The sequence below is a fragment of the Paramisgurnus dabryanus genome, chromosome 10 (assembly GCF_030506205.2).
Source record: "Paramisgurnus dabryanus chromosome 10, PD_genome_1.1, whole genome shotgun sequence".
NCBI classification, from domain to species: Eukaryota; Metazoa; Chordata; class Actinopteri; order Cypriniformes; family Cobitidae; genus Paramisgurnus; species Paramisgurnus dabryanus.
Genome location: NC_133346.1, coordinates 14,205,041 through 14,224,388, shown reverse-complemented (window position 1 = coordinate 14,224,388; position 19,348 = coordinate 14,205,041).

Here is a 19,348-nt window from a genome sequence, read left to right as displayed (position 1 = left end):
CGCTGAAGTTTTTGGTGTGTGTTTGTTTCTGTGTTGAAGTCGTGATCTCTCACAGAATCTGCACATTCATAGATGTCCACCATCTTCTCTATTCTCTCTCTGTTCATTCCCCCAGACTCAGTGCTGATCACATTATCATAAATAATCTCTTCCATCTTACAGTAACTTTTAGTTTAACAGTGCTAATGCTGAATGTACTTATTTGCAGCTTAGGTATTTTTTGCATAATGATGCTGGTTTTCCCTTACGAAAATTAACCATGGTTTTATTGTGGTAAAAGTGTAGTAACCATGGTTTTTTGGTGTATTGATTACTATCAGCAAAACCATGGTTTTACTACACTAACTATGGTTTAACTATGGTTTTTGAAAACCATGATTGTCAAAACCATGGTTATTTTGTAGTTACTATGGTTTTACTACAGTAACCATGGTTTTTTGGTTTTAACTGTAGTAAAACCATGGTTAATTTTCGTAAGGGTTAGCATACGGTAGAATGATAAAGGAAGTGAGGTATATGTGTGAAGTCCAGTCCTGTGACATTCAGTGGTTTAAGTTTGCAGCTCTTTAATAAGTGTGAGTCATAAAGGACCTACAAACAGTTCATCTCTTATCATCTCAAGTAAAGATGTGTGGACCGCATTACTGACTTAAATTTGTATTACAATCCTATAATATGTGGCTTTGGATTGTGATCTTGGATATACAGGATAGGCTATTCATTTTTTAATTTACATAGCATCTACAGACACATTTTCAAAACTTCTGAAGGATGTATAAAGCTAACAATCCTGAATACAGTTTTTGACACTGAATTCTATGATCTTTTAAACTTTATCTCAGTGCACTTTTGCATTTTTATATAACCATGTCCCTTCAGTTTTTCAACTACAATTAATAACCTATTAAAAATCTGCACCATGACCCTTTAAAAAAACCTCATGTTTATCAGCACTGAAAGCTATAGATGTTTTCATCAGACATGCAAATTGCCATTGTTATGCAATTGACCAAAAGTTAACGTACGGTCTATGTTAGGTTATTGGTCTGGCTAGAGGGCAAACTGACCTTTAACTTATATGTTTTGATTTTCTAAAAACAAGGGAAGATGGTGAGCATAAATCACCGATGTGCGAATAGAGGTTTGGCAGACAGGCAAGAATTTAAGGATCTGGAACTAACATTGTATACATTCATTTTTACATTCACGCGCAAAAGCATTGTCGCGGGAAACGCACAAGTTGAACAGTCTGAACTTCGGCGGATTTCCGCGCTGCATTGACCAATCAGGACCTTGCTGTAGTGACGTGATTACAGGAAGAAAGCGGAGGCTCAGAGGAGTTGCAGATGCCCCTCCTATGACCAAATGTTTTTCGTTGAGACAGACAATTTTAAATGTAACGTACATTTTAACGGTTACCTGGGTGTCGTCTTCAGATAACAAATTAAAACAAATGGAGCAACTGGCTAAATTGGTTGCAAGATCAGCTGGGTTTTTTTCTGTCTGACATCTGCGCGTGGGTGTGTGCCCTCTTTCAGGAAGCAAAGTAACCTGCACATGCTTTTAGCCACTGACATCAATCATTCATTTCCACAATGCACAAATACCATGAGAATTGTATTATCATTGTAATTATCAATGATAGCATTTTTCTTTCCCTGAATTTATATGTTTTATTAGTTCTGCAAAAAAAGAACTAAAAAAATTATCATGACAAGTGATGAATTCCATTTTTTAAGACATATTTGCACACCTGTCGCTCTCTCTGCTGTGCATGACACAGTCGCAATGGGTTTACGTCCTCTTGTACGATGGAAATGACATGAGATTACGGAAGTGCACGAGGGTTTGATAGAATCTAATGAGTGTGAAACCAGACCAACATTGTGGGAACATCAACACTTGGGCTCAGACTACAGCAACAAGCCAAGTGTGAAAATGTACAGATTTTTCTTTAGATTCTGCTAAACCTCAATGTTGTTTTTGTATTGATCTGTATAAAGAGGATCCCCTCTGCAGTTCTAGTTAAAAAGAAGCCGAACGGAAGCATGAGAGTTGAGGTGTGAACTTGAAGACTTATATTCACCTATTAAGTGTGAGAAACATTTACATAAGTTTTAAAGAACAAGTTTTACACATACACAAATGGTTTAGATCATTGTTGCATTGAGCAAAGGCTGGCCTGTGTGGTCCGATCCAACAGACACGCTACTGTTGCTGAAAATTGTATTACTGGTTCTGATAGAAAGTTGTAACGGAGTCCATGCCTCAATGGGTTAGGGCTGTTTTGGTGGCAAAAGGGGGACCTACATAATGAGCCATAAGTTCGTATTATAACTATATATTTATAAATAGTTGCTATCTACAACCTGACTTATGATCACATAATATTACTCTCATTGACAGAAAACATTAAAAGAAGACATTTGATCACAGCACAAAATTAAAAATTTAAGGTGTTTTAAAGGGTTAAGCCCCGAATACACTGCATGATTTTTGGCTGTCCCAGACAAAAGATCGAGATTTCTGTGATTGTGGCTCTTCAAAAGTGGTCCTATGTTGTACAGTGAGATCGAAGACAGACATTTTTCTGGATCAAAGATAGTCTACGATAGTTTTCTGACAGTGTCAGAAATTGTACATGATCACATAAGAAGAAATAAACTCATACAGGTTTAGAAAAACATGAAGGTAAGATTTTTCATTTTGGGTGAACTATCCCTTTAAGACAGAAAGATCTTTTGTTGCAACTGTAAATATGTGCAGAGATGTGGGGCGCAGATGACAGTTAACCAGTTTATTTACATAGCAGAGGAGCAATGGCAAACCAATAAGCTTACACACACAGACACACACACAAACATACAGTAGTAGAGCAGATAATACTGACAATAAACGGATGAATATACAGTCTACACATCCCACTTGCGGCTGACAGGAGATCACTTGGCAAGTACGGAGGTAACCATTCACAGGAGTAACCAAGATGGAACACGGACATGATAGAAGATTACTAGGTAGGACTTTCAGTGAGACACAAAGGCAAGTGTAATCCAACAGGCACAGAGTCCATAACCCAAAGCGAAATACTTTAAGACAGTGAGTGCACCTGAGGTGTGTCTGTGTATACTTTGAAGATGTGATGAGCTAATGAGGGGCAGGTGCCAGTAATTCAAACTTAGGTGATGGTGAATGTAGTTTTGGAGCAAAGGTGGAGCCTGGTGAATCCATAATGTGTTACGGCTTTACTATAGTTCGCTTGCACTTTCGCCTGCTGTCCTTGAAGGGAGCTCTAAAGAAAGTTGCTACTGTGCTCTCTCACAAATCCATTGAAAAGCATCATTACAGGGGAAATCAGCCCACCCTGATGAAGAAGACAAAACACAGTTCTCTCCTGTACCTCCATTGGGTTCAAGAGACCCCCAGAAGCTGAAACAACAGATCATCATTAGATCTTCAGTGTTGTTTTCTGTGTGATATGATACTGACTGTGAGAATCATTTATTGGATAATATTCAGTTAAATTTAGTGATTACTTACTTAGAGTTCAGTGTGCTGCCATCAACCCATTTCCATCTGCCCTCTACAGCACTGTCAGTCAGACCAACCCAGAGTCCGTCTTTACCAAAATTCTTCTTAATAAAATCCTGAGAATTTTAAAAAACAACAAATTACTGTCAACAACTGTTCATTTCTTATTTATTTCTTGTCACTCCCCACATACAGTACATGCTGTACATGTTTACTTCTAATGAGGATATAGCTAGCGCTCATTATCAATTATCAACTGCCTTACCATAACCATATCCATAAAACTTTCAGAAGTGTATATGATTTAACTCACTTTTGAAGAAAAAACTTTACTCACTTGTTCCTCTTTGTTGTTAATGATGATCAGATCTGCTCCTCTCTCTCTACAGTATTTTCTGCTCTCACTCCAGCTCTTCTTCTCAGATGAAATGAAGTACAAACTGGATTGATAGTAAATCCATCCAGCTGTAAACACAACCGTTCTCACCACATTTAACTACACAACTTACAGTATGTTAACAAAATGTATTCACTGCAAGCCTTTTAATATTGAATATTTTAGATGAATTTGTAGTTTAAGATTACCATTAAGTTGTGTCCACAGTTTATTTTTCTCCTTCAGCTGCTCACATAGTTTAGTAATATTATTATACTTGGCTAATAATTCATGTCTCTCTTCTGTGATGTTGGTATCTTTGGTTAGTAGCTGGTCTCTCTCTTCTATGATGTTGGTATATTTGGTTAATAGCTGGTCTCTCTCTTCTGTGAGGTTTTCGGTCTTGATGTTAAACTGTTGATTGTTTGTATTGATGAGGACACACAGCACTATGACTGCAGTCAGTAGAAGAACACACAGCAGCATCAAACACACTGTAACTGATGAAATGAATAGATGAAAATATATTTTTAAATTTCAATTGTTACTTCCCCATGTATTACAGCACAGATATACAAAAGATGAATTATTATTATAAGTAAACACTGTTTTTGTGTTTTAACACGGAAATGAATGTTTCTACCCCTATGCTGAACTTGCTGGTGTGTGTTTGTTTCTGTCCTGAAGTCATGATCTCTCACAGAATCTGCACATTCATAGATATCCACCATTATCTCCAGTCTCTCTGTTTATTTCCTATTATACTTGGCTATTAATTCATCACTCTCCTCTGTATGGTTGTGTTTCTAATGGAGTTTTCACACTGGCAGTTTAGTGTTAAACCTGGCACAACTCACATGAAAAACTTATAATATGAAAGCCGTCATGCGCAGCCAAAAGCACATCGGGGTACTAAACCCGAGACTAACCGAAGGAGGTTTTCTGAGCTCGATTGCAATGGAAATGTGGCTCCTTTTTACGTGAATAGGAAGCACCTTGCACTCTTTTAGAAAGCAAAGTAACCTGCGCATGCATTTTAGCCAATGACATCAATCATTCATTTCCACAATGCACGATTACCATGACAACTGTATTATCATTGTGATTATTAATGATACATGATTACCATGATGAATGAACTGATGAATTCCGCACTTCTGCTGTGCATAACAACATCAACATATACAAAAAAAATCCTCTTGTACTTTGGTGATGACGTGAGATTACACAACTGAACCAGGGTTTGATAGATTGAGTGAGTGTAAAATCAAACCAACCTTGTGGGAACTCGGGCTCAGACCACAGAAAACAAGCCCAGTGTGAAAATCAACGCCCTATAGCTGGTCTCTCTCTTCAGTGAGGTTTTTGCCCTTGATATGTGGTGATTGTTGCTAAATAGTAAAAGCTCATAATCAAAGGCGAAACATTTTTAGCGCTACAGGGAACCTATATAACACCTCTCTAGAACCAGAAGTGATGCTAAAGCATGAGAATAGCACCACTTATGGTTTAGCATGGTGCACAATATGGTTCTATACAGGTGCCGCACAGGTTCTACTGTACATAGGTGCAGTTAAGCACTAAAAATGGTTCCCCTGTGATCACGAGCTTTTAGTACTACAGTATTTAGCACCATTATTTTTAGAGTGTGTGACTGCAGTCATTAACACACAGCAGCACCCAACATACTGTAACTAATCTGAAACTTCTTATCCTCACACACTCACTTTCTTAAGTGTCACTTTGTCTTTTAACATAAATCACAGTTTAATCCATTTGGTTTTAGAAATGAACGTCATTACCTGTACACTGCAGAGGTTGGTGTCTGGTTGTATTGGAGTCTGTCTTGAAGTCTTGATCGCTCACATTGTGACAGATTTCCAGCATCAACTTCATTCTGTCCGTCTGCATTCTCTGAAACTCAGTACTGCTCACACTTTCATAAATAACCTCAGTCAACTCTTGTATTTTATAATCAAACATTTTAACTCTGCTAAAGCTCAATGCTGTTTTGTATTGATCTGTATGAAGAAGCAATTCTAGTTAAAACTAAGGAGCAAAACGGAAGCGTCAGACATGAGGTGTGAACTCAAAGGCTTGTCAGCCCTTAAGTGTGAGAATCATTGACCGCCGTTTAAAAGAACAAGTTTCCATTGTGCACTTAGATGGTTAGATCATTGTTGCATTGATTCATTTATACATTTTGAAATGTTTGAAATCTAAGAAAGGTTTCATAAATGTTGCATATAAAGACGGCTATTTTAGATATACATGCAGATATACAAGGAAAAAAATCTTGTTTTTGTGTAGGTTAAGGTCATTTAAACTATTTGCATTGTGAACTTGAATCATCAATGAAGTTTAACACCTAAAATATCTTTCATATGCAAGGGATTCATCATAATACAAACAACAGCAGAGGACTTCATGTAGGCCAGTGTTAAGCTATCATTACACAAGACGCCAATAAAGTGTAAAAAAATAATTTTTAATATATATTCAGGTTAAGGTTACAAGTTGTAACCTGTGTGTTTTGATTCATATTGTTGGATGAGTCATAAAATGGTATTATAACCAGGCTGTGTTTATAAACAGTTGCCATCTACAAACTACAGATCGCATCCCACCTCTATATTACTCTCATTGACTTAAACATTAAAAGTAGACATTTGATCACAGTCTCAACCTAGTTTTAGGTTGTCAGCTTTGATGCTTTCTCCATATTGATGTTGGTTTTAGCATATGGTAGAATGATAAAGGAAGTGAGGTCTATGTGTGAAGTCCAAGATCATGTGACATTCAGTGTTTAAAGTTCGCAGCGGTTTATTAAGTGTGAGTCATAATGGGCCAACAGTTCATCTCTCCTCATTTCTAGTATAGAATATATATTTGCAGTTTAAGTATCAAAAACAATCTCTATTTATTTTTTACAGCTCCTCTTTCAGGAGCTCTGCTAAGAACAGGTCGTTTTGGCCTGTAATAAGTAATATTCATGATGTGAGGATTAGCAGAACAGATGAACCCAAATGCAGACGATGTCGGGGAAAACAGAAAACACTTTTATTTTTACACTTAACAAAACAAAGACCCACGAGGGGGTGCACAACATGAAACATAAAACTGACAGATAACACTGAGACTGAGACTATGACTATGACTAGGTAGCTTGACTAGAATGCACACGAAACACGAGCACACAACACAATGATCCTGCACAGAACTAAAGATACACTGACATTAAATAGAATAAACCAAACAAGATAACGAGCGGGGAACAGGTGATGGGAATAAATACTAATTAACAATAAGCAGGCGAACAAGGGGGGCGGGGTCACAGGACAAGACACCGGAGGCACATGCCAAACACAAAAACAAGGCATGAACCTCCACACAAGGCCAGGGACTGCCAGAACTCTGCCACCATGACAAAATACAAATTTAACAAGACTTCAAGGCAGAGTCCTGACAGTAGCCCTCCCTCAAAGGACGCCACCTGGCGTCCAAAAAGGGAACACACAAGACAAGAAAACATGACAGATAATAAACATGACAAGACTAGAAGACATCAGACTAAAACTTAACAAAAGGTGCTAAAAACAAAACTCTAACACACTGAAGTCCACAAAATACTCAAAACAGGACAGTCCACGGGGGTTTGGGGCAAGGACGCAGCAGAGGCCAAGCAGACCTCACTGACTTAGTTCGTTCAGTCAATGACTGCGCGGGCTGGGTCGACTGCGCGGGCTGGGTCGACTGCGCGGGCTGGGTCGACTGCGCGGGCTGGGTCGACTGCGCGGGCTGGGTCGACTGCGCGGGCTGCGCGGGCTGGGTCGACTGCGCGGGCTGCGCGGGCTGGGTCAACTGCGCGGGCTGCGCGGGCTGGGTCGACTGCGCGGGCTGCGCGGGCTGGGTCGACTGCGCGGGCTGCGCGGGCTGGGTCGACTGCGCGGGCTGCGCGGGCTGGGTCGACTGCGCGGGCTGGGTCGACTGCGCGGGCTGGGTCGACTGCGCGGGCTGGGTCGACTGCGCGGGCTGCGCGGGCTGGGTCGACTGCGCGGGCTGGGTCGACTGCGCGGGCTGGGTCGACTGCGCGGGCTGGGTCGACTGCGCGGGCTGCGCGGGCTGGGTCGACGGTGCTGGCTCGACCATCCCGTGAGGTGCAGTAAGCCAAACAGCGGCCAAGCCGAGGATCGGACCGGACAAGGCAGCCAACTCCTCAAGGTCTGGAACGGACTCAACTGCAGCGCTCCAAAGTTCGGAAAAGAGCCGCCCACGGATCCTCCCGGTCAGCCAGTCCGGGAAAGGACGCACCACGATTGGCAGCAGAACACAAACGGGAGAAGTAGAAACTAACCCTGACACCGATGCTGGGTTCAATTTTGGCAGGATCATTCTGTGAGGATTAGCAGAACAGATGAACCCAAATGCAGACGATGTCGGGGAAAACAGAAAACACTTTTATTTTTACACTTAACAAAACAAAGACCCACGAGGGGGTGCACAACATGAAACATAAAACTGACAGATAACACTGAGACTGAGACTATGACTATGACTATGACTATGACTATGACTATGACTATGACTATGACTATGACTATGACTATGACTATGACTATGACTATGACTATGACTATGACTATGACTAGGTAGCTTGACTAGAATGCACACGAAACACGAGCACACAACACAATGATCCTGCACAGAACTAAAGATACACTGACATTAAATAGAATAAACCAAACAAGATAACGAGCGGGGAACAGGTGATGGGAATAAATACTAATTAACAATAAGCAGGCGAACAAGGGGGGCGGGGTCACAGGACAAGACACCGGAGGCACATGCCAAACACAAAAACAAGGCATGAACCTCCACACAAGGCCAGGGACTGCCAGAACTCTGCCACCATGACAAAATACAAATTTAACAAGACTTCAAGGCAGAGTCCTGACACATGAGCCTCTCTTCTGATAGGCCTGTTGTTTTATGAGTGAAATACGGAGTTGAAATAACGTTACCCATGAAAGAACACTAAATGTTAGTTTACACTGCACGATTTTTGGCTGTCCCAGACAAAAGATTGCCATCATTAAACCAATTTTTTGGATTGTGGCTCTTTATCTGTGTTCCTATGTCATACAGTGAGAGAGGTTCAAAGACGGACATTTTTCAGATCTTGCAACCTAAGATAGCCCCAACAGTGTCAGAAATTCAGCGTGATCAACGCACAGTGTGTTTGCTGCTACAACCTGCGTACCGTATTTGTTTACAAGAAGTGCAAGCTGATGACGTTGTGCTAACGTGAGTCGCAGTTGTCACAGCCTACGATTCAATAGGTGTGAAAATGATCTAACAGGATGGCAAAAATCGTGCAATGCAACCCGGGCCAAAGAGGGACACGCTTACACATTTCATTTATTTAACAATGATTAGGCTACTGGTTGAGCCTATCTGACAATCTTTAGATGTTCTAAAAATTCCTATAATAGAGCAATGTCCTACAGTACTTCTTCCAAAAATAAAAATTCTTACATCATTTACTTGCTACCTATTGACTTCCATAGCATTTGATTTTCTACTATTGATGTCAATGGTTACTGTCAACTGTGTGGTTATCATAATTTATCAAAATATATTTTGTGTTCAATAGAAGAAATAAACTCATACAGGTTTTAGAAAAACATACGATGAGAATTGTTATTTTTGGGTGAACTATCCTTTTAAGAAAGAAAGATCTTTATGTTGCCACTGTAAATATGTGCAGAGATGTGAGGCACAGATAACAGTTAACCAGTTTAGCAACTGCAAACAAGTAAGCTTACAACCCCACAGTAGTAGAGCAGATAATACTCACAATAAATGGATGAATAATACAGTCTCTTAACTTTTGCAGGTAGTAACAGCAATGGTAATGCTACACACCCCAGTTGTGGCTGACAGGAGATCACATGACAAAGCATGGAGGTAACCATTCATAGGAGTAACCAAAATCAAGCATGGACATGATGGAAGAGTACTAAGTAGCACTTTGAGAGAGACACAGAGGACGACAGAGATCATGATCACTAAAGGTAAGTGTAATCCAACAGGTACAGAGTCCAGAACCCAAAGTGAGATACTGTTAGACAGTGAGTGCATCTGAGGTGTGTCCGTGTATAAAGTGGAGATGAGATGAGCTGATGAGGGGCAGGTGCCAGTTGTTCAAACGTTGGTGACGGTGAATATGGTGTTGGAGCAAAGGTGGAGCCTGGTGAATCCATAATGTGTGCTCTTTACAAATTACATTACTTCGCCTGCACATTCGCCTGCTGTCTTTGAAGGGAGTTCTGAACCTGAGGCTGAAACTCGAGCCCCAAGTTCAACCCCTCATGCAACAGAACTGCACAGAGGAAGAAAGAGAGCAGTGAAGGAGGAGATGAGGAGGAGGAGGGATGCTGGAAGAATTGGAGCTGGATGCAGAGACCTGGAGGCTGCCTTATATACGCTCATAATGATGATTGACAGGTGTGAATGTTTGGGCTCCTCCTGAACAAAACTACATTTAAAAACAAATGTCTAAAGAAAGTTGCTACTGTGCTTTCTCACAAATACATTTAAAAGCACGAGTACAGGGGAAATCAGCCCACCCTGATGAAGAAGACAAAGCACAGTTCTCCCCTCTACCTCCATTGGGTTCTCCTAACAACCAGAATCTGAAATTACAGATCTTCATTAGATCTTCAGTGTTATTTCCTGTGTGATATGATACTGACTGTGAGAATCATTTATTGGATAATAATCAGTTAAATTTAGTGATTTCTCACCTAGCATTTATGGTGCTGTTATCAACCCATTTCCATCTGCCCTCTGCATCAATGTCAGTCAGACCAATCCAGAGTCCGTCATTACCATAATTCTTCTTAATAAAATCCTGAGAAGATTAAAAGACAACAAATTCATGTCATCAAGCGTTTGAATTTCTTGTCACTCCCCCACATACAGTTCATGCTGTATGTTTACTTCTGATGAGGATATAGCAGACACTTGTCAGGATCTTGTCTTGTATTACATCTAGTTCATTGTGACAGGGTTCTGACAGTACCATGTTTTGTGTGGGAACATGTGGCTATGGATTTTTTCATTATCAGGCCACGTGTTTTCCTTGTCCCGTCACTTTTTCCGCTCCCTTACTTGTTATTATTTTCACCTGTTCCCCTCATTAGTTCTCCTCCCTGCTGAAAAAACAGCATACCAGCAAGACCAGCATATGTTGTGTTTTGGTGCTGGTTTGCTAGTGAACACCAGCTAAACCAGCATCAAACCAGCATCAGCACCAGCATTAGCACCAGCTAAACCAGCATTAGCACCAGCATCCCATGCTGGTCATTCCAGCATATGTTGTGTTTTGGTGCTGGTATGCTGTGATCACCATCTAAACCAGCATAGACCAGCATAATTCCCATGCTGGTGCATGCTGGTTTGATGCTGGTTTTTTCAGCAGGGCTATTTAATGTCAGTGTGTTTGGTGTTTGTTGCTTGTCCATTGTTTATATTCCTGTAAGTACTTTGTCCCTCGATATACCTATAGTTTTGTACATTTATAGTTAGTGTTATGTTTTGCCCTTACAAAAATTAACCATGGTTTTATTGTGATAAAAGTGTAGTAATCATGTTTTTTTTGGTCAATTGATTACTATGAGCAAAACCATGGTTTTACTACACTAGCCATGGTTTAACTATGGTTTTTGAAAAACATGGTTGTCAAAACCATAGTTATTTTGTGGTAACCATGGTTTTACTACAGTATCCATGGTTTTTTGGTCTTAACTGTAGTAAAACCATGGTTAATTTTCGTAAGGGTGAGTATAGTCTAGTTTATTCAGTGTTTTGTTTATCTTGCTGGTGTTTCATTTTGCCCCCTCGTGGGATTTGTTTTTCTGTTTTGTAAAACACGTGTCTAGTGTTTTTTCTATCATTGTCTGCATTTGGGTTCGTGTTCTGCAATACCTGACAACACTGTTTTTTCTATATAACACTCTTTATCAATACTGCCGAACCATAACCACATCCATAACATTTTTAATATGAAGTTAATATGATTTAACTCGCTTATAAAACCAAACTTTACTCACTTGTTCCTCTTTGTTGTTAATGCTGATCAGATCTGCTCCTTTCTCTCTACAGTATCTTCTGCTCTCAGTCCAGCTCTTCTTCTCAGATGAAATGGAGTAGAAACTGGATTGATAGTAAATCCATTTATCTGTAAACACAACCAGTTTAGCTGCTGATTTTTTCTGGCCACACTTAACTTACAGTAGTGTTAACATAATGTATTAACTGCAAGCCATTTAATAGTGGATTTTTTTAGATGTTTTTTGTAGTTTAAGATTACCATAAAGTAGTCTCCACAGTTTATTTTTCTCCTTCAGCTGCTCATTTAGTTTAGTAATATTATTATACTTGGCTATTAATTCATCTCTTTCTTCTGTGATGTTGGTATATTTGGTTAGTAGCTGGTCTCTCTCTTCTGTGAGGTTTTTGCTCTTGATGTTAAACTGGTGATTGATCAGGACACACAGCACTATGACCGCAGTCAGTAGAAGAACACACAGCAGTGCCAAACATACTGTAACTGATGAAATCAATAGATGTTAAGATATCTTTTAATTCCATTGTTACTTCCCGATGTATTACAGCATAGGTAGATTATTACAGCACTAAATATTAATTTAGTTTTTTTGTGTTTTTACACAGAAATGAATGTTTCTTACCTATACGCTGTAGTTTTTGGTGTGTGTTTGTTTCTGTGTTGAAGTCGTGATCTCTCACAGAATCTGCACAATCATAGATGGACACCATCTTCTCCGTTCTCTCTCTGTTCTTTCCCTCAGACTCAGTGCTGACATCATTATCATAAATAATCTCTGCCATCTTAACTTTTAATTTCTATTGAACTGTGCTAATGCTGAATGTAATTCTTGTTTAGTTTTAGGTTGGCCGCTTTGGTGTTCTGCATACTGATGCTGGTTTTAACTAAAGGAAGATAAAGGAGACGTGATTCATGATGGCGCCGGTGTGCATGGCAAGCCGTCTGTCTCACAGCACTTCGGTAATCTCGTTTATCTTGTCGTTTATCGGTTATTGGCACCTGTGTTTTTTCTTTTTTCACCTTTTATTCGTTTCCTTTGTGGAGTCTATCGTCTACGATCGTCAGACTCTCTTGGATATACGAAAATGGAGTTTATATACCCACGATATTAACCTGGAACGCATTATCGACTACCCACATGAGAGCATAGAGTGGGACATCCCGGACTTCCTTTACCAATGGCCGCCAAAGTTTGCACAAAGGAAACGCCGAAAGAGACGAGGCAAACGCAGCGGAGCGAGCGTCAAGCTCAAGATCCGGCTTCGGGACGGCGAGAACCGGTTTTTGAGGCAGGATCTAGGCCGCTATGTGATCGTAGTGATGCCATCTCAATCTTCTCGCTGGCTAACTCACATCGAATCATCTTCTTCGGCCCCCCTCGACCTCACCGGTTTTCCCCCAAAGAAGCTATACCCGCGGCTTACAACTCGACGCCGCTCCGGTGTTAACTCTTCAAACCTCCAACTTCTAAGGAAACGTAAGGATTCAGATTCGTCGCTTCCTCCGACGATGGCCCTACTAAATGCCCAATCCCTGGTGAACAAAACATTCATTTTAAATGACTTCATATCATCGCGGCACTTGGACTTTCTGTTTATTACAGAAACATGGGTAAAGGTAGGAGATCAAAGCCCTTTTACGGACCTTTTACCATCTGGTTACTGTTTTTACAGTTCTCCCCGTGTCTCGGGTAGAGGCGGAGGTTTAGCAACTATTGCCAGGGAATGCTATAAGCAGAAATGTCGGATGCTTTCATCAACCGCATATTTAAGCTTTGAAGTTCAAATTTTGCTACTCGACTGGCATGCTCCGCTGGTTTTAGCCCTACTATATCGTCCTCCTCATCTTTCTAAAGGCTTTATTGAGGAATTCTCCGAGTTTGTTGGAGATCTGATTACTAAACATGAACGGATCCTTTTATTAGGAGACTTCAATGTACATGTATGTTGTCCCTCTAAACCCCTTATATCAGAATTCCAGAATATGATTGACTCATTTAATCTGACACAGTGGGTTAAAGATCCCACACATATTAAAGGACACACATTAGACTTAATTTTATCCACTGGCTTGGCTGTTACTGATATCGAGATTATTGAAACTGCAATCTCGGATCATTTTCCAATTGTTTTTAAATGTGACTTTCCACTTATCTCTACTAAAACCGGGAAAGCCCCATGTAAAGCCCGGATCTATACCCCTTCCTTCAATGAGGATTTCACCAGGTGTTATAAGGACTCATGCAATACGCTTGCGATCAAGCCCTATCTGACTGTCCTTGACGCTGAGGAGCACCTTCTCACTTTAAACACCATCTGGACTGAGATATTAGACTCTATTGCACCCTACAAAGTGTTTAAACCCAAACCGAAATCTGAGCCTTGGATTAACCAGTCTATACGCTCCTTGAGGAAAGACTGCAGGAAGGCGGAAAGAACTTGGAAAAGAAACAAACTTCAAGTATTTTATGACATTCTTAAGGACAATTTAGCTCGCTATCATGATACAGTAAAGAGGGCCAAAAACGCCTACTTTTCAGACCTCATTGAGAAACATCATCACACACCTAAAATTCTGTTTTCTGTTATAAACACTGCACTGAACCCTCCTGTTAATAGCTTTCAAAACCCCTCTACTGCTCTATGTGATAATTTCAGGTCTTATTTTGAGGCAAAAATCATAAGTCTAAGAGCTCAGATTCAGGTTGTTGATAACGCACCATTGCCTAGTGTAACTCCCTATTACAACTGGTCTACATTCGATCCTGTCTCTTTGCAATTTGTCAAAGAAATTACAGCAAAACTAAAACCCTCATTCTCTTCTAATGATATCATCCATCCCCGTTACCTAAGGTTAATGCTTGACACCATAGGTCCAGAGTTGGTTTCATTTTTAAATAAATGCCTGAACTCTGGGAAAATTCCGGATACTTTAAAAACGGCAACAGTAACCCCTATTTTGAAAAAACCTAATCTTGACCCGACTGTGTTAGCAAACTTTCGACCAATCTCTGTACTGCCTTTTCTATCTAAGATTTTAGAAAAGATTGTACTTACTCAGCTCCAGTCCTACATAGATTTAAATGAAATCCATGAGATCTTTCAATCGGGTTTTAAAGCACTACATAGCACTGAGACAGCACTGGTAAAAGTTCTTAATGATATTTTAATGGCGACAGACCGGGGTGATTCTGTGATTTTGATTTTGCTGGATTTATCCTCTGCCTTTGATACTGTGGACCATGAAACACTTGTCTACCGGTTAGAACACTATGTGGGGTTAGGAGGCAAAGTCCTCAGCTGGTTTAAATCCTTCATTACCAATCGTAGCTTTTCGGTGAAAATAGGAAACTTTAATTCTTCTCCTGGCCATTTAACTTGTGGGGTCCCTCAGGGCTCGATTTTATCTCCTATGCTATTCTCCTTATATTTAAATCCTCTTGGCTCTATCCTTAGGAAATATGATGTAGACTTTCACTGTTATGCAGATGATCTGCAAATTTACCTGCCTGTAACTAAGAAAAACACATGCACTTTAAATACCCTGAATTCTTGTCTAAATGAGGTAAAGTCCTGGCTATCTACAAACTTCCTCTTCTTGAATTCTGATAAAACTGAAATCATTGTCTTTGGCCCATCTAATGCTAAAACACACAACTTTTCTGATCTTCAGCCTTTTTATCCCACCACAGTTCCCCATGTAAAGAATCTTGGGGTTATATTTGACACAAACCTATTCTTCGATAAACAGATCAGCTCTGTTGTTAGTTCTAGTTTTTTCCATCTCCGCTCACTTTCTAAAATTAAACCATTCTTGTCTGAGCATTCCTTGGAGACTGCTATCCATGCCTTCGTGACATCGCGGCTGGATTATTGTAACTCTCTCTATTATGGCATTGCAAAGTCCCAAATTTCCCGACTTCAACTAGTACAAAACGCAGCGGCTAAATTTCTGAAAGGTTACAAGAAATATGATCATGTTACACCCCTTCTTAGATCATTGCACTGGCTACCTATTGAGTTTCGCATTGAGTTCAAAATTTTACTACTGGTGTATAAATCTCTGAATAATCACGCCCCCCCATATTTATCTACTCTATTCTCTCGTTACAGCTCTAATAGGAGCCTTCGTTCTAATGATCAGTTCCTCCTGCAGGTTCCAAAATCTCGCTTAAAGACAAGAGGTAACCGTGCCATAGCTGTAGCCGGTCCTACCCTTTGGAATAAGTTACCCCTTGCAATAAAAACGGCTTCTACCATATCAGAATTCAAAAAGAGGCTGAAAACTTTTCTTTTTAATTGTGCTTTTACTTGACACTGAAGGGTTTATTTTGATTTTATTTTTTATGTTTTTATTATTGTATTATGTAACTAGCCATGGCAATCCTGCCTGTTAATTTGTGTTGTCGCGTGTTTTAAGTTCTATGCCTTACTAGTATGTTTTTACTGTATGCCTGACTATGTACAGCACTTTGGTAGGTTCCAACCTTTTTTAAAGCGCTTAACAAATAAAATGAACTTGAACTTGAACTAAAGGAAGATAAAGGAAGTGAGGTATATTTGTGAAGTCCAAGATCATGTGACAATCAGTGTTTAAAGTTTGAAGCAGTTTATTAAGTGTGAGTCAAAAAGGACCTACAACAGTTCATCTCTTCTCATCTCTGGTAAAGATGCGTGGACCGCATTACTGATTGAAATTTGTATTACAATCCTACAATATATGACTTTTGCATTTTTGATTATACATAGTATCTATAGACATATTCACTATGATCTTTAAAGCCATCAGCCATCACCGTTGCATTTTTTTCTTCACTTCCTCATATGTAACCTTTCGAATCAGGGCTGGGCAATAAATCGCCTGCGATTCTCAATCGTCATCACCTGCTTTCAATTTGAGAGGCATTTACTACACAGAGCTGTATTTCACAGAGAAGCTCGGCATAATCACATTTATAGTCGTCGACAAATCGCCTCCGATAATGAATTGAATTTTGCCTAACCGTCTTTAGTGATGAGAATAGCAGGTTATTTATCGCCCAGCCCTACTTTCAGTGTATTAAGCTGTAAGTGTAAATGATAAACTAATGTTTCTCAGATCACTAAAAGCTGTAGACCAGGTGTTTCCAACCTTAAGGCTATGTGAGCAGAAATGTAACCAGGTTTTTTTTGTGGTAAAGTGTAGTAACCATATTTTTTTGGTGTATTGATTACTATCAGCAAAACCATGGTTTTACTACCGTAACCATGGTGTAACTATGGTTTTTGCAAACCATGGTTGTCAAAACCATGGTTATATTGTGGTAACCATGGTTTTATGGGTTTAACTGTAGTAAAACCATGGTTAATTTTTGTAAGGGAAGGGCTACCACAATGCATAAAACAATATGGAGGGCAACTTCTTTGATATAGTCTACTCACAAAAAAATAGTTTTACTTGTTGATTTTATTTCATTTAACTTTGTTAATATGTTTAGCGTTGTTTAAAATGTTAACATACATAAATGAAGCCAAGCTAATGTAAAAATATGTAATAAATGAATATTATAATTGAAGCCATTAATAGAATGTGCTTTGGCGTGCAACTCACAGACTCTGTGCAGGCAACCTGGCAACCCGCAGGCACCATGTTGGGGACCACTGCTATAGAGGGTTTGCATTGACATCACTTTTCCACGTGACCACGCCGGCGCTCGCCCTGTTGGGTGGCAAAACATATAGCAATATGGCTGGCTCTTGTAGCGACGGCTGCGAAAATGTCAGTATAAATGACAATTATCAGCAAAATTACATTTAGTTGGACTTGATGGCAACTTGTCAAGCCACCTATGGTCAGTGGACGTTGGCATGTGGCCAGACATTGCTTTTCCCGACATTTATACGTACCTAATTTTGGCAGTCTGTAAAACGATAGCTCCGATTTCTTGTTAAATCTGTTAGTACAGTGTATCGCACAACAGCTTTTTCCATTTATGTGCGTTTTTCCTGTGTTTTCATTGATTTCGCACTCTACACAAATTCTGCCACTCTGACGTTTTGCCACTCAGTGGGCGTCACCGCAATCACTTTTGCCAAAGGTGACGTCACATGCATACCCTCTATAGACGTTTTCATCAGACTTGCACATTGTAATTGTTATGCACCTGGCCCAAAGTTAACTTCTGATCTATGTTTGTTAATTGGTCTGGCTAAACTGACCTCTAGAACAAATACCTTGTCGAAAATAAAAATGTTTTGGTTTCCTAAAGACAAGGGAAGATGGCAAGCATGGATCACTGCTGTTCGAATAGAAGTTTGGCAGCCAGGCAAGAATTTAAAGGGCCCACAGCCTGGTTGTTGTTTTAACAATATCCCCTGTCTCTGTATCCCCAGAATGTGTCTGTAAAGTTTCAGCTCAAAATACACCACAGATCTCTCATTATACGATGTTAAACATGGCCATTTGTGGCTGCAATTAAAAATGTGCTGTTTTGTGTGTGTCTCTTTAAATGCAAATAAAGCTTCTGTTGCCCTCCCCGTATACAAAGTAGGTGGTAGAGCGCTTACACATGTGCTTTGGACTATATCAAAACATGTGGCAGAAGGTTGAACTAAGCGCTCATGAGGTGGAGTCTGTGAGCGGTTATGGTTGGGGTGTAATCAATGTGACATCACACTGATAGGGGATCCCCAACATCCTGTTTTGTTTTAAAGGAGACTACACAAAGGAGAATAAATGGATTTGTATAATAACAGAATGTTTCTGCACAGACACTAGAGACAGGCTTTAGGATCTATTGTATACATTCATTTTTGACAGTGACGATTGTTCATTATAATAGTTGATATGCTTTAGATATGATTTGAAGTAAGGTAAATTACTTATTTATTTAGCAAAGTCTAATAAAAAATATGATGGAAATCAATGGGTACCGTCAACTTACCGTCAGCTTACCATCATTTATCAAAATATTTTTCTCATCTTTTATCACAATACTTCCAAAATATTTTTTTCCTACTATGGAAGTCAATGGTTACTATCTGCTGTATGTTTACCATCATTTCTCAAAATATCTTGATGACATAATTTTCATTTTAAGGTGAACTATCATTTTAAAGAGATTTTGCAACATTTCGCTGATCCTTACTGAAGTGTTTTTTTGTGATCTCTGTTCTTTTCCTTCTGCTTTACCTGGCCACTTTCTCGCTGTTCTCCATCCTCGCATGTCTGTTGCTGGTGGAGGTGCGAAATGTAACATAGTCAGTCAAAACTAACAAATTTAGATTAATAAATAATTATTTATTTTTATTGTATTTTTTATTAAATACTGA